Below are 16857 nucleotides of genomic sequence, written 5' to 3' on the forward strand. Positions count from 1 at the left end.
AATGGTGTGGTCTCCGCTCACTGCAAACTCTTTCTCCCAGGTTCAAGCCATCCTCCTGCCTCGGCCTCCCAAATAGCTGGGTTTACAGGCACCCGCCACCATGCCCTGCTAATTTTTGTATTTTTAGTAGAGACAGGGTTTCATCATGTTGGCAGGCTGGTCTCGAACTCCCGACCTCAGGGGATCCACCCACCTCAGCCTCCCAAAGTGCTGGGATTACAGGCATGAGCCACCATGCCCAGCCATATCCATGGTTTCTTTGGCAATAAAATTTCTTCCAAAAGTTAGTAGGTTCCGTGTTGCTACCACGTGCAAGTAACCACAGTTGCAGCTCTTCGTTAGGCACAGCTTTTGCACTGGAAAAGTCTGTTCTTTAATTTACTGACTTTGACTCTGCCCCTTTTATTCTGGTAGGTGGTTAAATTACCAGTGGATCTTATTGATCCCGCAGGCTTGGTCTGTTTTGGTTTTGTCCTTAGTCTTAGGAATTGGTCCTTACTCTAGACAGAACATGGTCCTTACTCCTAACTATGGATTGGCCAGAACTCCCAACACTGTGCCACCTCTGGCATTCTCATCCAGCTCTCAGCCCTATCCAGCTCTTAGCAGCCTTCTTCTAGACTTCACGGTGTCTTGCTGGCATGTGCTCAGCCAAGCCCTCAGCCAAAGGTCATTGGAGAAACCCAAAGTAGACTTGAAGCACCCTCACCCCCATGCAGATCCTCCTTTCTGTTGTATTGCCCTGCAAATTCCAGCCAATTCGGCAGCACCAAACTCCAATTTCTGCCTCTTGAGCTCAGCAAGAATGTGTTGCTCTGTGTAAGCTTCATCTCCCCATACTGTGACTCAGAAACGCCCCCAGAAAGAAAGCCAGGGCCAATGTAGAATTCACCTCGTATGTTTCGTTTCCTTTCTCTCAAGGGTCACAGTCTGGTATCGCCTGTTGCCCAGTGCCTGAAAACAGTTGTCTCAAATATTTTGTCTGATTTTATAGTTGTTTATGGTGGTGATGGTGGGAACCTGGTATCAGTTACTCCCTCAGAGCTATAATTGGAAGTCTTTTCCCCTTCCTTCTGTAACTAGGGAATTTATTCAGTTCCCAGCTGTCCAGGGTGCTGGCCAATAGAATATGAGCAGTAGCAAAGGAGTGTGTCTCTGCTTCCCTTTCTTTTCTTTTTCTACTGGTGGGAATGTTATGGCTGTGATTGCTAGTTTTCTATGAAAATCTCTTCTCCATAATTAACAGATTTAAAGCAGAGATCTCAAAAAGAAAAGAGACAAAGAGGATGGGATAGAATAAAAAGCATACAAAGGAATAATGACCAAATTTTCCCAACATTTAGTGAAAACATCAACCTACAGATGCAAGAAGTTCAGTGAACTCCCAGGATTAAAAAAAAAAGAAAGAAAAAGAAAAAAAAAACTATACTTGGGCTCATTACAGTCAAACTGCTGAAAATCAAATATAAAGAAAAAACCTTGACTCAGCGCAGTGGCTCACAGCTATAATCCCAGCACTTTGGGAGGCCAAAGCGGGCAGATCACGAGGTCAGGAGTTTGAGACCAGCCTGGCCAACATGATGAAACCCCATCTCTACTGAAAATATAAAAATTAGCCAGGTGTGGTGGCGGGCGCCTGTAGTCCCAGCTATTTGGGAGGCTGAGGCAGGAGAATCGCTTAAACCTGGGAGGTGGAGGTTGTAGTGAGCCGAGATCTCACCATTGTACTCCAGCCTGGGTGACAGAGCAAGACTCCATCTCAAAAAATAAATAAATAAAAATAAAAATAAAGAAGAAGAGAAAGTCTTAAAATTAGCCAGATAAAACACACGTTATATATAAGGGATGACGTGAATGAAGGCTGACTTCTCTTGAAAAGCAAGGGAGAGGCTGGGAGCGGTGGCTCATGCCTCTAATTCCAGCACTTTGGGAGGCCAAGGCGGGATCACAAGGTCAGGAGATCGAGACCATCCTGGCTAACACGGTGAAACCCCATCTCTACAAAAAATACAAAAAATTAGCCAGGCATAGTGGTGGGTGCCTGTAGTCCCAGCTACTTGGGAGGCTGAGGCAGGAGAATGGCGTGAACCCGGGAGGCGGAGCTTGCAGTGAGCTAAGATGGCACCACTGCACTCCAGCCTGGGGGACAGAGCGAGACTCCGTCTCAAAAAAAAAAAAAAAAGAAAAAGAAAAGAAAAGCAAGGGAGGCCACAAGACAATAGGAGAACAGCTTCACATTGCTGACCGAAAAAACTAACAACCCATGGTTTTATATTCCGTGAAAAGATCCCTCAAACATAAGGGTAAAAGGAAGACATTTTGGCTAAGTGCAGTGGCTCCTGCCTATAACTCCAGCACTTTGGGAGGCCAAGGTGGGAAGATGGCTTGAGGTCAGGAGTTTGAGACCAGCCTGGGCAACATAGGAAGACAAAACTGAAGGGGGAAATAGACAAATCCACAATTATAGTTGGAAATTTTAACATCTTTCTGTCAGTAATTGATAAAATAACTAGACAAAAAAAATCAGTAAGAATATAGATTTGAATGATACTAGCAACAGGACCTAACTGACATATATAGGACAATATGCCCAACAACTGCACTTTCTTCTCAAGTGCATACAGATTATTCCCAGGATAGGCCATATGCTGGAGGATAATATGTCTCAATATATTTCAGAAGACTGAAATTTCACAGTGTATGTTTTCTGACTACAATACAATTAAATTAGAAATCAGGCCGGGAGCGGTGGCTCATGCCTGTAATCCCAGCACTTTGGGAGGCCAAGGTGGATCACCTGAGGTCAGACCAGCCTGGCCAACGTGATGAAACCCTGTCTCTACTAAAAATACAAAAATTAGCCAGGTGTAGTGGCACATGCCTGTAATCCCAGCTACTTGGGAGGCTGAGGCAGGAGAATCGCTTGAACCCAGGAGGTAGAGTTTGCTGTGAGCCGAGGTCACACCACTGCACTCCAGCCTAGGCGACAGAGTGAGACTGTCTCAAAAAAAAAAAAAAAAAAAAAAAAGAAAGAATAGTTGTACATGAATGAATATTTGTAATACCTTCTTCACAATAGTTAAAACTAGAAATAACCCAAATGTCTATCAATAGGAGAATGGATGAATTGTGGCATATTTAAGCAATGAAATACAATTTAACAATTAAAATGAATAAACGACTGATAGGTGTGACGTGTGAATCTCAAAGATATTATGCTGAGTGACACAAATGAGTACACAATGTATTATCCCATTCATATGATGTTCAAGAAGGGGCGAAACTAATTTGTAGTGATAGAAATTGGAATGATGGTTGCCTGTAAGCGTTGGGCATAAGGGAATTTTCTAGGGTAATGAAAATACATTTTGACTTGTGTGTTGGTTACATAGGTGTAATTCATCAAAACCTTTTGTGTCATACACTAAGATCTTTGCGTTTCACTCACAGTACATAAGTATTCCTCAATGAAAAAGAAGGGAAGAACAAATATTGAGGGGCTAACTCAGTTTCTGGTCTATCATTAAATATCCTTTATTTTTTCACTTAATATTAAAAAATTCCTTTGTGCAGTACTCAATGTTTGCTGCTGTAATTGATAAATCCCTAAATCCCACTGCCTTAGCACAAAAATGTTTCTCATTCACATGAGGCCCCTAATGGGTGCTCATGATCCATAGGGAGTTCTCCTCCAAGTGTTGACTTAACTCACGCCTGTAATCTCAGCAATTTGGGAGGCCGAGGGGATGGATCACCTGAGGCTAGGAGTTCGAGACTAGCCTGGTCAACATGGGGAGACCCTGTCTTTACTAAAAATACAAAAATTAGCTAAGTGTGGTGGCAGGCGCCTGTAATCCCAGCTACTTGGGAGGCTGAGATAGGAGAATCGCTTGAATCCGGGAGGAGGAGGTTGCAGTGAGCCAAGATCGCACCATTGCACTCCAGCCTGGGTGACAAGAGTGAAACTCCATCTCAAAAAAGAAAAAAAAAAAAGAATCTATCATGGCCTCCACCATCTCCATAACATGGCTTCCAAAGTCATTGCCTTTGTCTACATTAAGCAAGAAGGGAGGTTGAAGCTTAGAGCTTGTGCATAGAATGTTTTCATGGGCCAGGCCTGATGGGCTCACATCACTTCCACTCTCATCCTGTGGCGTTGACTTTAGTCAAGTGGTTACACCTCACTGAAAGAGAGGCTGGGAACTGTAGTCTAGCTAGGAGCTCTAGAAGAAGAGAACATGATTTCATATTGTTAGCAGTCTCTGCCACACTGTTATTAAAATATCACGAAAGCTAACTTGTATTAAACACTACTCACTAGCAACTGTTCTAAAAACTTTACATGTCGTCTTCAACAACTCTTTGAGGTACATACTAGTTTAATCTCTGTTTTACAAGTGAGGAAACTGAGGCATAGAGAAATCAAGGAGTTGTCCAAGGCACAGTGCTGGTAAGATGAAGCCTGGGTTTGAACTCAGGCAGCCTAACTCCAGAGCAGGTGTTTGTAACCACTACTCCATGCTGCAGCCATGTAAGGATTGCATAGTCTTCCAAATTTTTGGATGAGCCAAATTTTATTTAACCTTTTTCATATCGCTAGAGATGTAGATTACATCTTGACTGGGGCTCTGCAAATAATGCATTGCTAACATCTTTTTTTGTTTGTTTGTTTGTTTGAGACAGAGTCTTACTCTCTCCCCAGGCTGAAGTACAGTGGCACGATCTCGGCTCACTTGCAACCTCTGCCTCCTGGGTTCAAGCAATTATCCTGCCTCACAGCCTCCTAAGTAGCTGGGATTGCAGGGATGCACCACCATGCCCAGCTAATTTTTGTATTTTTAGTAGAGATGGGGTTTCACCACATTGGCCAGGCTGGTCTCAAACTCCTGACCTCGAATGATCTGCCTGCCTTGGCCTCCCAAAGTGCTGGGATTATGGGTGTGAGCCACCGCACCCAGGCCATAGCTAACATCTTAAAGTTTTTTTCTCCCTATGTTATGAATTGATTCCTTAGGATTAATTTTTTAGTTCTTAAAGTTCACAAAATTAGGCTGAAAAAGTCTATTTCCTCTCCGAATTATGTACTGTATGGAAATGATCTCGTTATTGACAAGACATTCATCATTAGATATTAAATATTTTGGTTCATCTATCTCAGTTTGCAAATGATTCTGTATAAAATATTAATCTGTTTTTGTTGATGTTTGAACCCTCATGATATTTGAGTAGATAGACATGAGTTTCTCATCCTAGGCAAGAGAGAAACAGAATTTTTCACTGGAAAAGGATCTCACAGCTTATCTGGTCCAATTCCTTAGCCACTGGAGAAAGATAGTTCTAAAAACAGCTGAACGAAAATAGAAATTTTATAAATTGAATCACATTTATTTTTACTTATGCAGCTCACTTGCTCTCAAAGAGAGCCTACGACAAATGCTTCAGTAAGTGAAAATTTAGCTTGTGAACAATTAGCAGCCATTAAAGCTGAGATGCAGAAAGGGATGAAAACTGCAAGCTGACAAATTGGGCCTCAGCTTCTGAAGTGATTTGGCTGTTTCCAAATCATAGTTATCATTTACTGAGTGCTTAACTGCGCATCAGACACCGTGCTCAGCACTTTACAGACTTCCTGTCATTGAATCCTTGCAGCCCATCTAGGGGGTGCATATTGCTAATATCTCTATTGTACAAAGGAGGAAACGAGCTTAGGGAGGTTAAATAAGGATGACTTTTAAAAGCAGAAAACACCCCGACGAAATAGCTCATGCAATCCATTAACATCATTTGTATCTTAGATTCTTTGACAAGGTTGGAGATGGCGTGGGGATTCCACTCAGGTAAATAATTCCCAAATTCTAAAATTAATAGTTTCTCAGGTTAAAAAAAAAGGATAATATAGAAGGCTAACAAGTATGGTGAAAACCTAGATTTTCTTGAAAGCTGAGGTTGGAAAGGACATTTGATTGATTGATTGATTGATTGATGAGCCTTCGAGAAGAGGCCCCCAGGAAGTCTATTGTAGAGTTTCATTCTCTGTCACTTGCTTGTTCTCTATTTCAAAGCCCTCCCAAGTGTCGGGATCCTTCCCTCCTTCCTTTTCTTTCTCCCCTCTTCCCACACGCTCTCCCAGAGCCTCCTCCCAGGCCCAGCCTTCCCTGCCTACCTCAGTCCTTCCCTGCCATTCAAGCCACAAACCTGTGGAACCTTCTTGAACTCAGAAAGGAGAGGCTGACTTCCAAAGGGTTCCAACTATTTAAATGAGCAGTTCCTCCCCAGAGGCCAACCCTTATCCCAGGAGCACAGCACTCGTGCCTTGCGTGGAGGAGAAGTGTGCCCCATGGGCGGTTGATTGGCCTGATGACTGTCCTTCAGCTCAGGCACCACTGGAGGCTGAGCTCTCACTGGGAGGCGGTCACAGGTGCAGGCAGGCTCCGGGGATAAGGAGCTGTGGTGTCTTTCCAGTGCTCCTGTGTGTACTTGGTGGAGCTGAGAACAGCCAGACACTGGATGAGAGCTTGGCTTTAGGATAACGCCCTACATTTGGGGCCCCATGGCCTCTGGTGTCCCCACCTGGATTGTGGCAGCCTACTCTGGGGCAGGGGAGGAGATTCCAGGAAAAACAGGGCCAGAGTGTGCAGTGAGGTGGAGGTGCTGTGGAAGGGGGCCTTGGTTCCAGCCACACGAACCTCTCTCCACTTGTCACTGAGGAGTCATTGGCACCTTAGCTCTTGGCGCAGGGAGGTTGGCAGCAGGCATCACAGGCCGCCTCCCTCAGGGAGCTCACAGTCTCCATAGAAAGACGTGCAGGTGCATGCCGGCTCACACACACACACACACAGCACATGCACACACGCAGCACATAACGAGAACTAACAACTGGCAAACTCAAGAGTTGTGGTGGCTCCAGCAGTGCCGCTGCTGCTTGTGGGTGGGAGATGTGGGGGCATGCATAGGCTGATTTTGCAGGTGGCTTTGGAGCAGTGGTTCAGGCAAAGGCGTTACAGGACCTAGAGCTGGGCCCAGGTGGAATCATTGTCTTATTGGGTGACCTTAGCCAAACTAGGAGTCTTAATGCTACCTTACAGGTTTTGTGTTTTTGTTTAGAATTAAAAGAGGCAGGGCCAGGCAAGGTGGCTCACGCCTGTAATCCCAGCACTTTGGGAGGCTGAGGTGGACGGATCACCTGAGGTCGGGAGTTCGAAACCAGGCTGACCAACATGGAGAAACCCCATCTCTACTAAAAATACAAAATTAGCTGGGTGTGGTGGCGCATGCCTGTAATCCCAGCTACTCAGGAGGCTGAGGCAGGAGAATCGCTCGAACCTGGGAGGCGGAGGTTGCGGTGAGCCAAGATTGTGCCATTGCACTCCAGCCTGGGCAACAAGAGTGAATCTCTGTCTCAAAAAAGAAAAAAAAATAGTGGCAATATCTGTGTAAGAGCCTACCATAGAGAAGTGCTTCATGGCATCAGCTGAACCTGAACCTGGCACATCCTGGGACGCCTGTGGCCTCAGGGGAACCGCCTGGCCCAGCAGAGCTCACTGTTTGATATGAACACGGATCACACAAGACAACTGGTAACAGCAGTGGCCTCCTGGGAGGGGAAAGGGTTACCGGGGGCAAGACAGGGAGGGACATTTATTTTTTAAAATTTTGTACACGATACATCTATTTCTTGTTTCAAAAGTATGTCAACCATTTTCCACCTTGGCCTGCACGCAGTGGGGTGCTGTGAACGTTCAACAAGGGGCTCTGGGGCAGCCTGGTACCAGCAGGCTCCAGCGCCCCCACCGGTTGCACAGGTGTGGTAAGGCCAAAGCTTAAGGACTGATGACTAAGGTTGCTGTTCTCCCTCAGTGGGAGGGAAACCAAGGTCCAGAGAAAGCCGAGGCTCTCTCTTAGGACCAAAAATCCAGTGGTGGCAAAATTGAGTCTGAATCCAAGTCATTTGACTTGGAAGGGCCTGGGTTCAGGTCCAGCCTCTCTGTCCAGCTGTGACCTGAAACAAGTTGGCTAACGTGTCTGAGCCTGTATTTTCTTGAGGATGATAATATCCACTTCTCAAGATTGTTTTGCAGCTTCACTACAAAAAAAAAAAAAAAAAAAAAAAAACAACCTACCTGAGGGTGCTTTGAAAACCTTGAAACCCTGGCCAGGTGCGGTGACTCACACCTGTAATCCCAGCACTTTGGGAGGCCGAGGCAGGCGGATCACCTGAGGTCAGGAGTTCGAGACCAGCCTGGCCAACATGGTGAAACCCTGTCTCACTAAAACTACAAAATTAGCTGGGCATGGTGGCAGGCGCCGGTAATCTCAGCTACTTGGGAGGCTGAGGCAGGAGAATTGCTTGAACCAGGGAGGTAGAGGTTGCAGTGAGCCGAGATTGCGCCATTGCACTCCAGCCTGGGCAAAAAGAGCAAAAGTCCGTCTAAAAGGAAGGAAAGAAAAAGAAAGAAAGAAAGAAAGAAGAAAGAAAGAGAAAGAGAGAGAGAAAGAAAGAAAGAAGAAAGAGAAAGAAAGAAAGACCTTAAAACTCTAATACAATATAATGGGTTTTTAAATAAAAAAGAAAATAGAAATCACCTTTTCCTCTAGCCCCTCAGTTCAGCATTAGTCAAGCTTTTTAACCTACTCTTGAACGTACCAAGAGCCTTCTTTACTTGGCCCACCCTGGGTAGAACTGGGATTCTCCCCAGTTCCTGAAGTTTCCATGGCTCTACTCTGTAACAAGGAAAAGGGAAACATGCGTCCTCCCTCCGCTGGACTTTCTCCACAGGTGAGTCCTTTGCTGCCAAAGGTTGTACCTGTTCTGCCACCGCCCCCTGCTGGTGACTCTTACAAGGCGCCCTGTCTTCACTGGCATCCGAGCAGGTTGGAATTTAAGGGAAGTATCTAGATCCACCTAGATGGGGCTTGGTGAGGAGGAATCAAGCTGCTGGGTCTCGAGTAGCCTCCATCTCTGCACCGTGGCCACTGTGCCCATCATGCCGGCAATGGGCTGTCCAATGGCAAAGGAAGGCTGATGGAGGTTGACCAGGTCATTTTGTCTAGTTGGTTGTTCAGTGCCTGTCCGCAGTGGATGCTCTCTGGCAGCTGTGAACATGCGCTACAAAGACCTTCACACTTGGGCCCACTCCCAAATGTCCAGACACATCCTCCAGCCCAGACCTGCTGCTCCTCATCTTCCAGCCTTTTTCCTTCAGGTCCCAGCCTCCAACCACTCCGCCGAGCCATCAGCCACTACCCATGAGTTGTACATATCTTAACTTTGGGACCCTTCTCTTTCCACACAAAGGGGATGATTAGCTGCACCATCTGAAACTCCGCCTATTTATTGGAGGATTTTCTCCAATAATTTTGGAGAAATCGTTTCCAAAATTATTGGGAAATTATTCCAAAATAATTCCAAAACTATTGGAAAATTCCAAAATGATTTCCAATAATTTTTTCCAATCCACCCCTGAGTGAGGCTGCCATCACTTTTAGTTTGCACATACATGTGGAGCTGACCCATCTGTACCCCAAGTTCAGGCTTTTCCTCCCCGCTTTGGCTGGTTGGACAGGAACCCATAGAATCATGGGCACGAGCTGGGGTGGGGGCCCTGCGGCTTGCTGTCCACTCACTTCAATCCTGGAGGACGCACCTCCATCTTACAACGGGCTGCTGCTGAGCCTGCTTGGCCTTACAGCTTGGGAGGACGACGAGACCCAGCTCACAATGGGACTGACGAGACCCAGCTCACAATGGGACCGACGAGACCCAGCTCACAATGGGCAGTTCTGGTTGCACAGTCACTTGGTCCCCCGTGGCAGTTTCTTATTTTATTTAATTTATTTTTTGGCACGTAGTCCTCGCTGCAGCTGGCATGGCCTTGCTAGAGATCTCAGAGGGCTCGCTGTGAGTCTCCCACCCGAGCCTGCACAATCGCCACAGGCGTCTTTCCCCGCCATTGATCTTTCAGCACCATAATATCTGCTGGGCCAGAGGTTTCAGGCGACAGGCTGCATCTGTAGATGACACAAGGCTACCTGGAGTCATTAGGGTAGGGCAGCCTGAGCAGGGGCTGCCACTTCCTTCTCAGGGGAAGCTCTTGTGAATGCAAACGGGGCATGTTAAGCCCTGGAAGGAGAGAAAGAGAGACAGAGGGAGAGAGACAGAGGTGGGGGGGGGGGCGGGGAGAGAGAGACAGACAGACGAGAGAGAGACAGACAGACAGGGCAAGGGGAGAGAGAGAGAGAGGTAGAAAGAGAGAGAAACAGACGGGAGAAGGGGGGAGGGGGGAGAGAGAGAGACAGAGAGGGGAGAGAGAGAAGGGAAGGAAGGAAAGAAGGAAGGAAGGAAGGGAAGGAGGGAGGGAGGGAAAGAAAGGGAGAAGAGAAAGAAAGGGGAGGAAGAAAGAAAATGAAGTTGCTCTTTGTTAGATGCTCTTGTGTCGTTTAGGGTCTTTTTCTGTATACATTGCCCCAACTAACTGGGAGTTCCTTCGGGGCAGAGTTAGAATCCCAGCTCCTCCACCTACTAGCTATGTGATCCTGGGCAAGCCACTTCACTTCTCTGAGCCTTGGTGTCCTCCTCTGTAAAATGGGGATAATTTTTTTTTTTTTTGAGATGGAGTCTCACTCTGTCACCCAGGCTGGAGTGTAGTGGTGTGATCTCAGCTCACTGTAACCTCTGCCTCCCGGGTTCAAGCGATTCTCCTGCCTCAGCCTCCCAAGAAGCTGCAATTACAGGCGCACACCACCACACCTGGCTAATTTTTGTATTTTTGGTAGAAACGGGGTTTCACCATGTTGGTCAGGCTGGTCTTGAACTCCTGACCTCGTGATCTGCCCACCTTGGCCTCCCAAAGTGCTGGTATTACAGGCATGAGCCACCATGCCCAGCCCCAAATGGGGATAATATTTTAGCCCACAGCACAGTGGTCTGTGAGCATTAAGAGAAGGAAAGCACCCCTCCCCACCAGCACAGTGTCTGCACCCAATCAGCACTCCTTAAACGCTGGCTAGCATTCTCCTCCCCTGTGACCCTCTGGCAAAAGATTCCCCACCCCAGCCTCAGCGCTCAGCAAATCTGTGCTAATGTGCGAGTGGGTATCGATGAGTTCATATAACCCTTGGGTAGCATGTGGTTAACATGTGTGCGTTTTAATAGGGCTATTTTACAGCAACTCTAATGATGTGTGGATTGTCTGGGGGCCATGGGGATTGTTTTCTCAAGCTATAAACTCACCGATGCTCTGCTCCACATTCTCCTCAGAGTCTCTACCCTACCTCCTCTGTGGCCCAGGGTCTGCCCACAGCTGGCCCCTCACAGGTGCCCAGGGCTGCAGGGTGTGTGTATGTGGCTTGTGTGGTGTGTGTATGTGTGTGTGTGTTGTTTGTGTGGTGTGAGTGTGGGTGTTGCTCATATGTGTGTTGTCTACTTGGTGTATGTATGTGTTGTGTGGTTGTACGTATGCGTGTGTCCTATAATTAAAGTCCCCAGAAGCAGGGCACCCTGCCTGGGTGCCACCTTCTCACCCCTCTCCACGGGCTCTGAGCACCCCCCCCCACCCCCGCGACGTGGCAGTGGGCGGCACCTGTGCCCTGATCTTTGCATCTCAGCCTCTCGCCCAGGGCTTTGTGCTAAACGGGTGCTCAATACGGTAGTACTTTGCTAATTGGGAAAAAGCGGTCGCGGGATGTTCTTTCCAGGGCAGTGCTGCAGTGCCCTCTGGTGGATTTTCTCTGAACTTCTCTAGGTTTGAGGTTCCGCTTGTCCTTGACAGGTAAGTCGGCCCTGAGAATCCAACCGCCTGGCCTTCTTTGCTTTTGGTCAGCCCTCCGCCTTGCAGAGAGTGGGGCTCAGTGAGAGCTGAGGCTGTGTGAGGGTGAGGCTGGGGTCAGGCTGGGGAGGAGACTGATGTTGGGAGTCCGGAGGTACAGTTATTCCTGTACCTCTAGCAATAAGAACTGTGAGGTGGAAATGCCCATTTCAGTGATGGTGGAGAGAAACCAATGGAACCTGAATATAGGCAGCGACCCCTTAGGAAGCATCTCCTCCTCCTCCTCCTCCTCCTCTTCCTTCCCCCCTCCTTCTCCTCCTTCCCCCCTCCTACTCCTCCCCCCCTCCTCCTCCCCCTCCTCCTCCCCCTCCTCCCCCCCTCCTCCCCCTCCTCCCCCCCTCCTCCTCCCCCTCCTCCTCCCCCTCCTCCTCCCCCTCCTCCTCCTCCTCCCCCTCCTCCTCCTCCTCCCCCTCCTCCTCCTCCCCCTCCTCCTCCTCCCCCTCCTCCCCCTCCTCCTCCTCCTTCTCCCCCTCCTCCTCCCCCTCCCCCTCCTCCCCTCCTCCTCCCCCTTCTCCCCCTCCTCCTCCCCCTTCTCCCTCTCCTCCTCCCCCTCCTCCTCCTCTGCTTTCTCTTCTTTTCAGGCAGAAATGCCTCCACAGATTCCCTTATTATCCATGTAGAAAGGGAAGAAAGACATGAATGCTTGTATGTCAGATACGTTACAAGTAACTTGTTTAAAACGGGAAAAGAAAATAGGGGAAGAGATAAGAAACAAGACAATAAATCTAGAAAATCAGGAATGAGAATAAAGATAACAACCAGAAAAGCAACAACAACGCAGAGATAGAAATCAAAACAAAAGCGATCTCAGTAGTCATGAATAGATTAAATTATCCATCCTCTGCATACGAAAATACGAATATTTTAAATTTAGCTATTTCTTGTTAATAAAGATGACACATAAGGCCAAGATTCTCTTATACTAGGCAAATACTAGCATATGCACATCCAATCCATCAGCAAGTCTTGCTGGCTCTGTACCCAAAACACATCCCAAATCCATCTTCCCTGCTAGCACCACTGCCCAAGCTACCATCATCTCTTGTTTGAATGATTCCAGGAGCTTCCCAACCCATCGGCTGGGTTCTCCTGTTACTCCCCTGTAATCCAGATTCCACACAGTAACACAGTGGGTTTCTTTTCTTTTCTTTTTCCTTTTTTGAGACAGAGTCTTGCTCTTGTTGCCCAGGCTGAAGTGCAATGGTGCAATCTCAGCTCACTGCAACCTCCGCCTCCTGGGTTCAAGCGATTCTCCTGCCTCAGCCTCCCAAGTAGCTGGGATTACAGGTGCCCGCCACCACGTCCAGCTAATTTTTGTATTCTTAGTCGAGACGGCATTTCACCATGTTGGCCAGGCTGGTCTCAAACACCTGACCTCAGGTGATCCACCCGCCTCAGCCTCTCAAAGTGCTGGGATTACAGGTATGAGCCACCGCACCTGGCCCACAGTGTTCTTTTGAAATCAGAAATCAAATCACGTTGCCACCCCTGCCCCCTGGTTTAATGATACTTCATTTGGCCCCATTTCACTTGACATAAAATCCAAAGTCCTTTCTGCAGCCTATGCAACCCTATGAGTGGGATGAAGAAATGATGCCACTCCAGAGGGCAGAACCAGGGTCAAATGACAGGAGTTGCAGAGCATGAACCTTGACCCAAGAAAGGAGGAATTTTCTAGTCATCAGAGCTGTCCAAGCTGACTTCGCGATGCGGAATAAGGTCCCCACTACAGAGAGGATGGAGCTGCAGCTGAGGGGATTTCTGCACAGGGTTGGCTGGAGGCTGAAGTAGATTTCCCTGTTGCTTTCCTGTAGGAGACTCTGTGCCTCTAGGAATAAGACTGTGAGGTGGAAATGCTCACTTTGGTGATGGTGGAGAGAAACAAATAGAATCTGAACATAGGCAGTAGTCCCTTAGGAAGCATCAGCTTCTGCTTCTTCTTGATTACTTCTTCCAGTGGGGAGCTCAATACGTGGTGGGCAGCCCTTCCTTTCAGTCAACACTTCATGTATTGGGCAGGCCAAGTCTGTCTGCCTCCCCGAAACTTCCTCATCTCAGTCTCAGTTCCTCTCTCTCGCAGAGTTCTAAGCACTCTTCCAAAAGTGTGCCAGAGATTGTGCTGCATGTTGGGGACATAAAGATGAAAAACGTGAACTCTGCTGTCAGGAAGTTCACAGACTAGAGGGAGCTGGCTCATTCATAGCAGGAGCGCCACGAGGACAACAGGGTATTGCAAACGGCAGAGCATGCAGGAACTGGAGTGTAGGAGAGCTCAGCCCTGGCTGGGCATCAGCATTACCCAGGGAGGTCTGAAAACTCCCACACCCACGGGGTCAGAGTATCCAGAGATTGTGAGGGCAGGGCCCAGGCTTTGGGGTTTCTTTTTTCTTTTTCTTTTTTTTTTTTTTTTGTTGTTGTTGTTTGTTTGTTCATTTGTTTTTTGTTTTGAGACAGAGTCTCGCTCTGTCCCCCAGGCTGGAGTGCAGTGGCACAATCTCAGCTCACAGCAAGCTCCGTCCGCCTCCTGGGTTCACGCCATTCTCCTGCCTCAGCCTCCTGAGTAGCTGAGAATACAGGTGCCCGCCACCACGCCTGGCTAATTTTTTGTATTTTTAGTAGAGACGGGTTTCACCGTGTTAGCCAGGATGGTCTCGATCTCCTGACCTTGTGATCTGCCTGCCTCGGCCTCCCAAAGTGCTGGGATTACAGGCGTGAGCCACCGCGCCCGGCGGCTTTGGTGTTTCTTAAAGATTCCCAGGTAGTTAGGTGACTACAGTCGTGGGCCCCTGGCTTAGTTGGGAAGTGCTTCGTCTCTGAGACACCAGGATTCGAATCCCAGTTTTGCCACTTAACAGCTTGGTGGCCATGGATCTGCCTCTCTAGTCCTGTGAATGAGCAGGAGAAAAAAAACAGAAGGAGGGAGGGAGAGAAAGGGAAACAAGGAGAAATAGTTTGAGCAGTGCACCTGGCCATAGAACACCAGGGCGGGGCTGGGGGTGTCTTTGCAAATGGTCACGTCACACCAGGCCTAGCTGCACCCCAGTACACCAGGCCACCAGTACAGCTGTGGCACTTGCTCAGTCGTCTTCCTTTGCGGAGCACCTGCTGTCAGGGTTTATTGCAGAAGGAGCCAAGATCACACCTTTATGTAGGCAACAAAATAAATCCTTACAAAACATGAAAGGATTTTTACAGCCACCCTATGAAATGGGAACTGAGTACCCCCATTACAGAGAAGGAAACAGTTACATAGTCTGTCTAAGGCCATGTGAATTGAAGGACTGGACTGGAACTAGAATGCAGACCTAGCTCATACAAAAGCCTGGAATGAGTCTTGCATATCCACTGCCCAAGTGAAAAAGGAAACTATTGGCCGGGCACTGTGGCTCACGCCTGTAATCCCAGCACTCTGGGAGGCCGAGGCGGGCGGATCATCTGAGGTCAGGAGTTCAAGACCAGCCTGGCCATGATGAAACCCTGTCTCTACTAAAAATACAAAAAATTAGCTAGGCGTGGTGGTGCATGCCTGTAATCCCAGCTACTGGGGAGGCTGAGGCAGGGGAATCGCTTGAACCCGGGAGGTGAAGGTTGCAGTGAACCGAGATTGCGCCATTGCACTCCAGCCTGGGCAACAAGAACAAAACTCCATCTCAAAAAAAAAAAAAAGAAAAAAGGAAAAGGAAACTATTAGAGTATAGCTGTCTGCATTCCCTCCTGATCCTCTTCACCTCTCTCCCCTCCAACCACTGTCCTGAATTTGTGTTGATCATTTTCATCTATGTCTATATACCTTTGCCATACATGCAAGATTCCATACCCAGTACATTGCATCTGATGGCGTGTTTTTCAGCCTTGTAGAGACAGCATCATGGGAAAGAAATCCTCCTCCTGCATCTTGTTTTTGTCTCTTAAAATTGTCTGTGACGTTTATCCATGTGAATACATATATCTCTAATTTGTGTATTGTTACTGCTTTTCAAAATCCATGACTCTGCTGATGAAGTTTCAGGTTGCTTCCCGTTTTTGTTTGTTTGTTTGTTTGTTTTTTTGAGACAGAGTCTCGCTCTCTCCCAGGCTGGGGTGCAGTGGCGCAATCTCGGCTCACTGCAAGCTCCGCCTCTGGGGTTCACGCCATTCTCCTGCCTCAGCCTCCCAAGTAGCTGGGACTACAGGCGCCCGCCACCGCGTCCGGCTAATTTTTTGTATTTTTAGTAGAGACGGGGTTTCACCGTGTTGGCCAGGATGGTCTCGATCTCCTGACCTCGTGATCCGCCCGCCTCGGCCTCCCAAAGTGCTGGGATTACAGGCGTGAGCCACCACGTCCGGCCTTGCTTCCCGTTTTTTACTGTTATAGATAATGCTGCTACAACGATTTTTGTTCTGATATCCTGCACATGTGTGAGACTTTCCCAAGGGTGTACACCCGGGGTGGTTACTGGGCTGAGGGTATGGTGCTTTTCCCGTCTGTCGTGCAGGTTACCCTCATGCCAGCGTGTGCCAGTTTCTGTTGCTCTGTGCCCTCACTCACACTTAGTATCGCCACATTTCACATGTACAAGCCTACATTCTTTTTTTTTTTTTTTTGAGACAGAGTCTTGCTCTGTCTCCCAGGCTGGAGTGCAGTGGTACGGTCTCGGCTCACTGCAACCTCTGTCTCCCGGGTTCAAACAATTCTCCTGCCTCAGCCTCTCGAGTAGCTGGGATTACAGGTGCCCGCCACCATGCCCTGCTAATTTTTGTATTTTTTTTTTTAGTAGAGATGGGATTTCACCATGTTGGCCAGGCCGGTCTCAAACTCTTGATCTCAGGTGATCCATCTGCCTCGGCCTCCCAAAGTGCTGGGATTACAGGCATGAGCCACTGCACCCAGCCACAAGTCTATATTCTTTATACAGTCCCTAACAACCTTTTGGGAGAATAGTTGCACAGAGAACCATAGCTAGACCATGTTCTTGGCTGTGACATCCTCGGCAAAGCCTGGATGGAGGTCACTGAGGCAAGCTGAGCCAATATTGATTCAGAACATCCTGTT

The sequence above is a fragment of the Pan paniscus genome, chromosome 2 (assembly GCF_029289425.2).
Source record: "Pan paniscus chromosome 2, NHGRI_mPanPan1-v2.0_pri, whole genome shotgun sequence".
Classification (NCBI taxonomy): domain Eukaryota; kingdom Metazoa; phylum Chordata; class Mammalia; order Primates; family Hominidae; genus Pan; species Pan paniscus.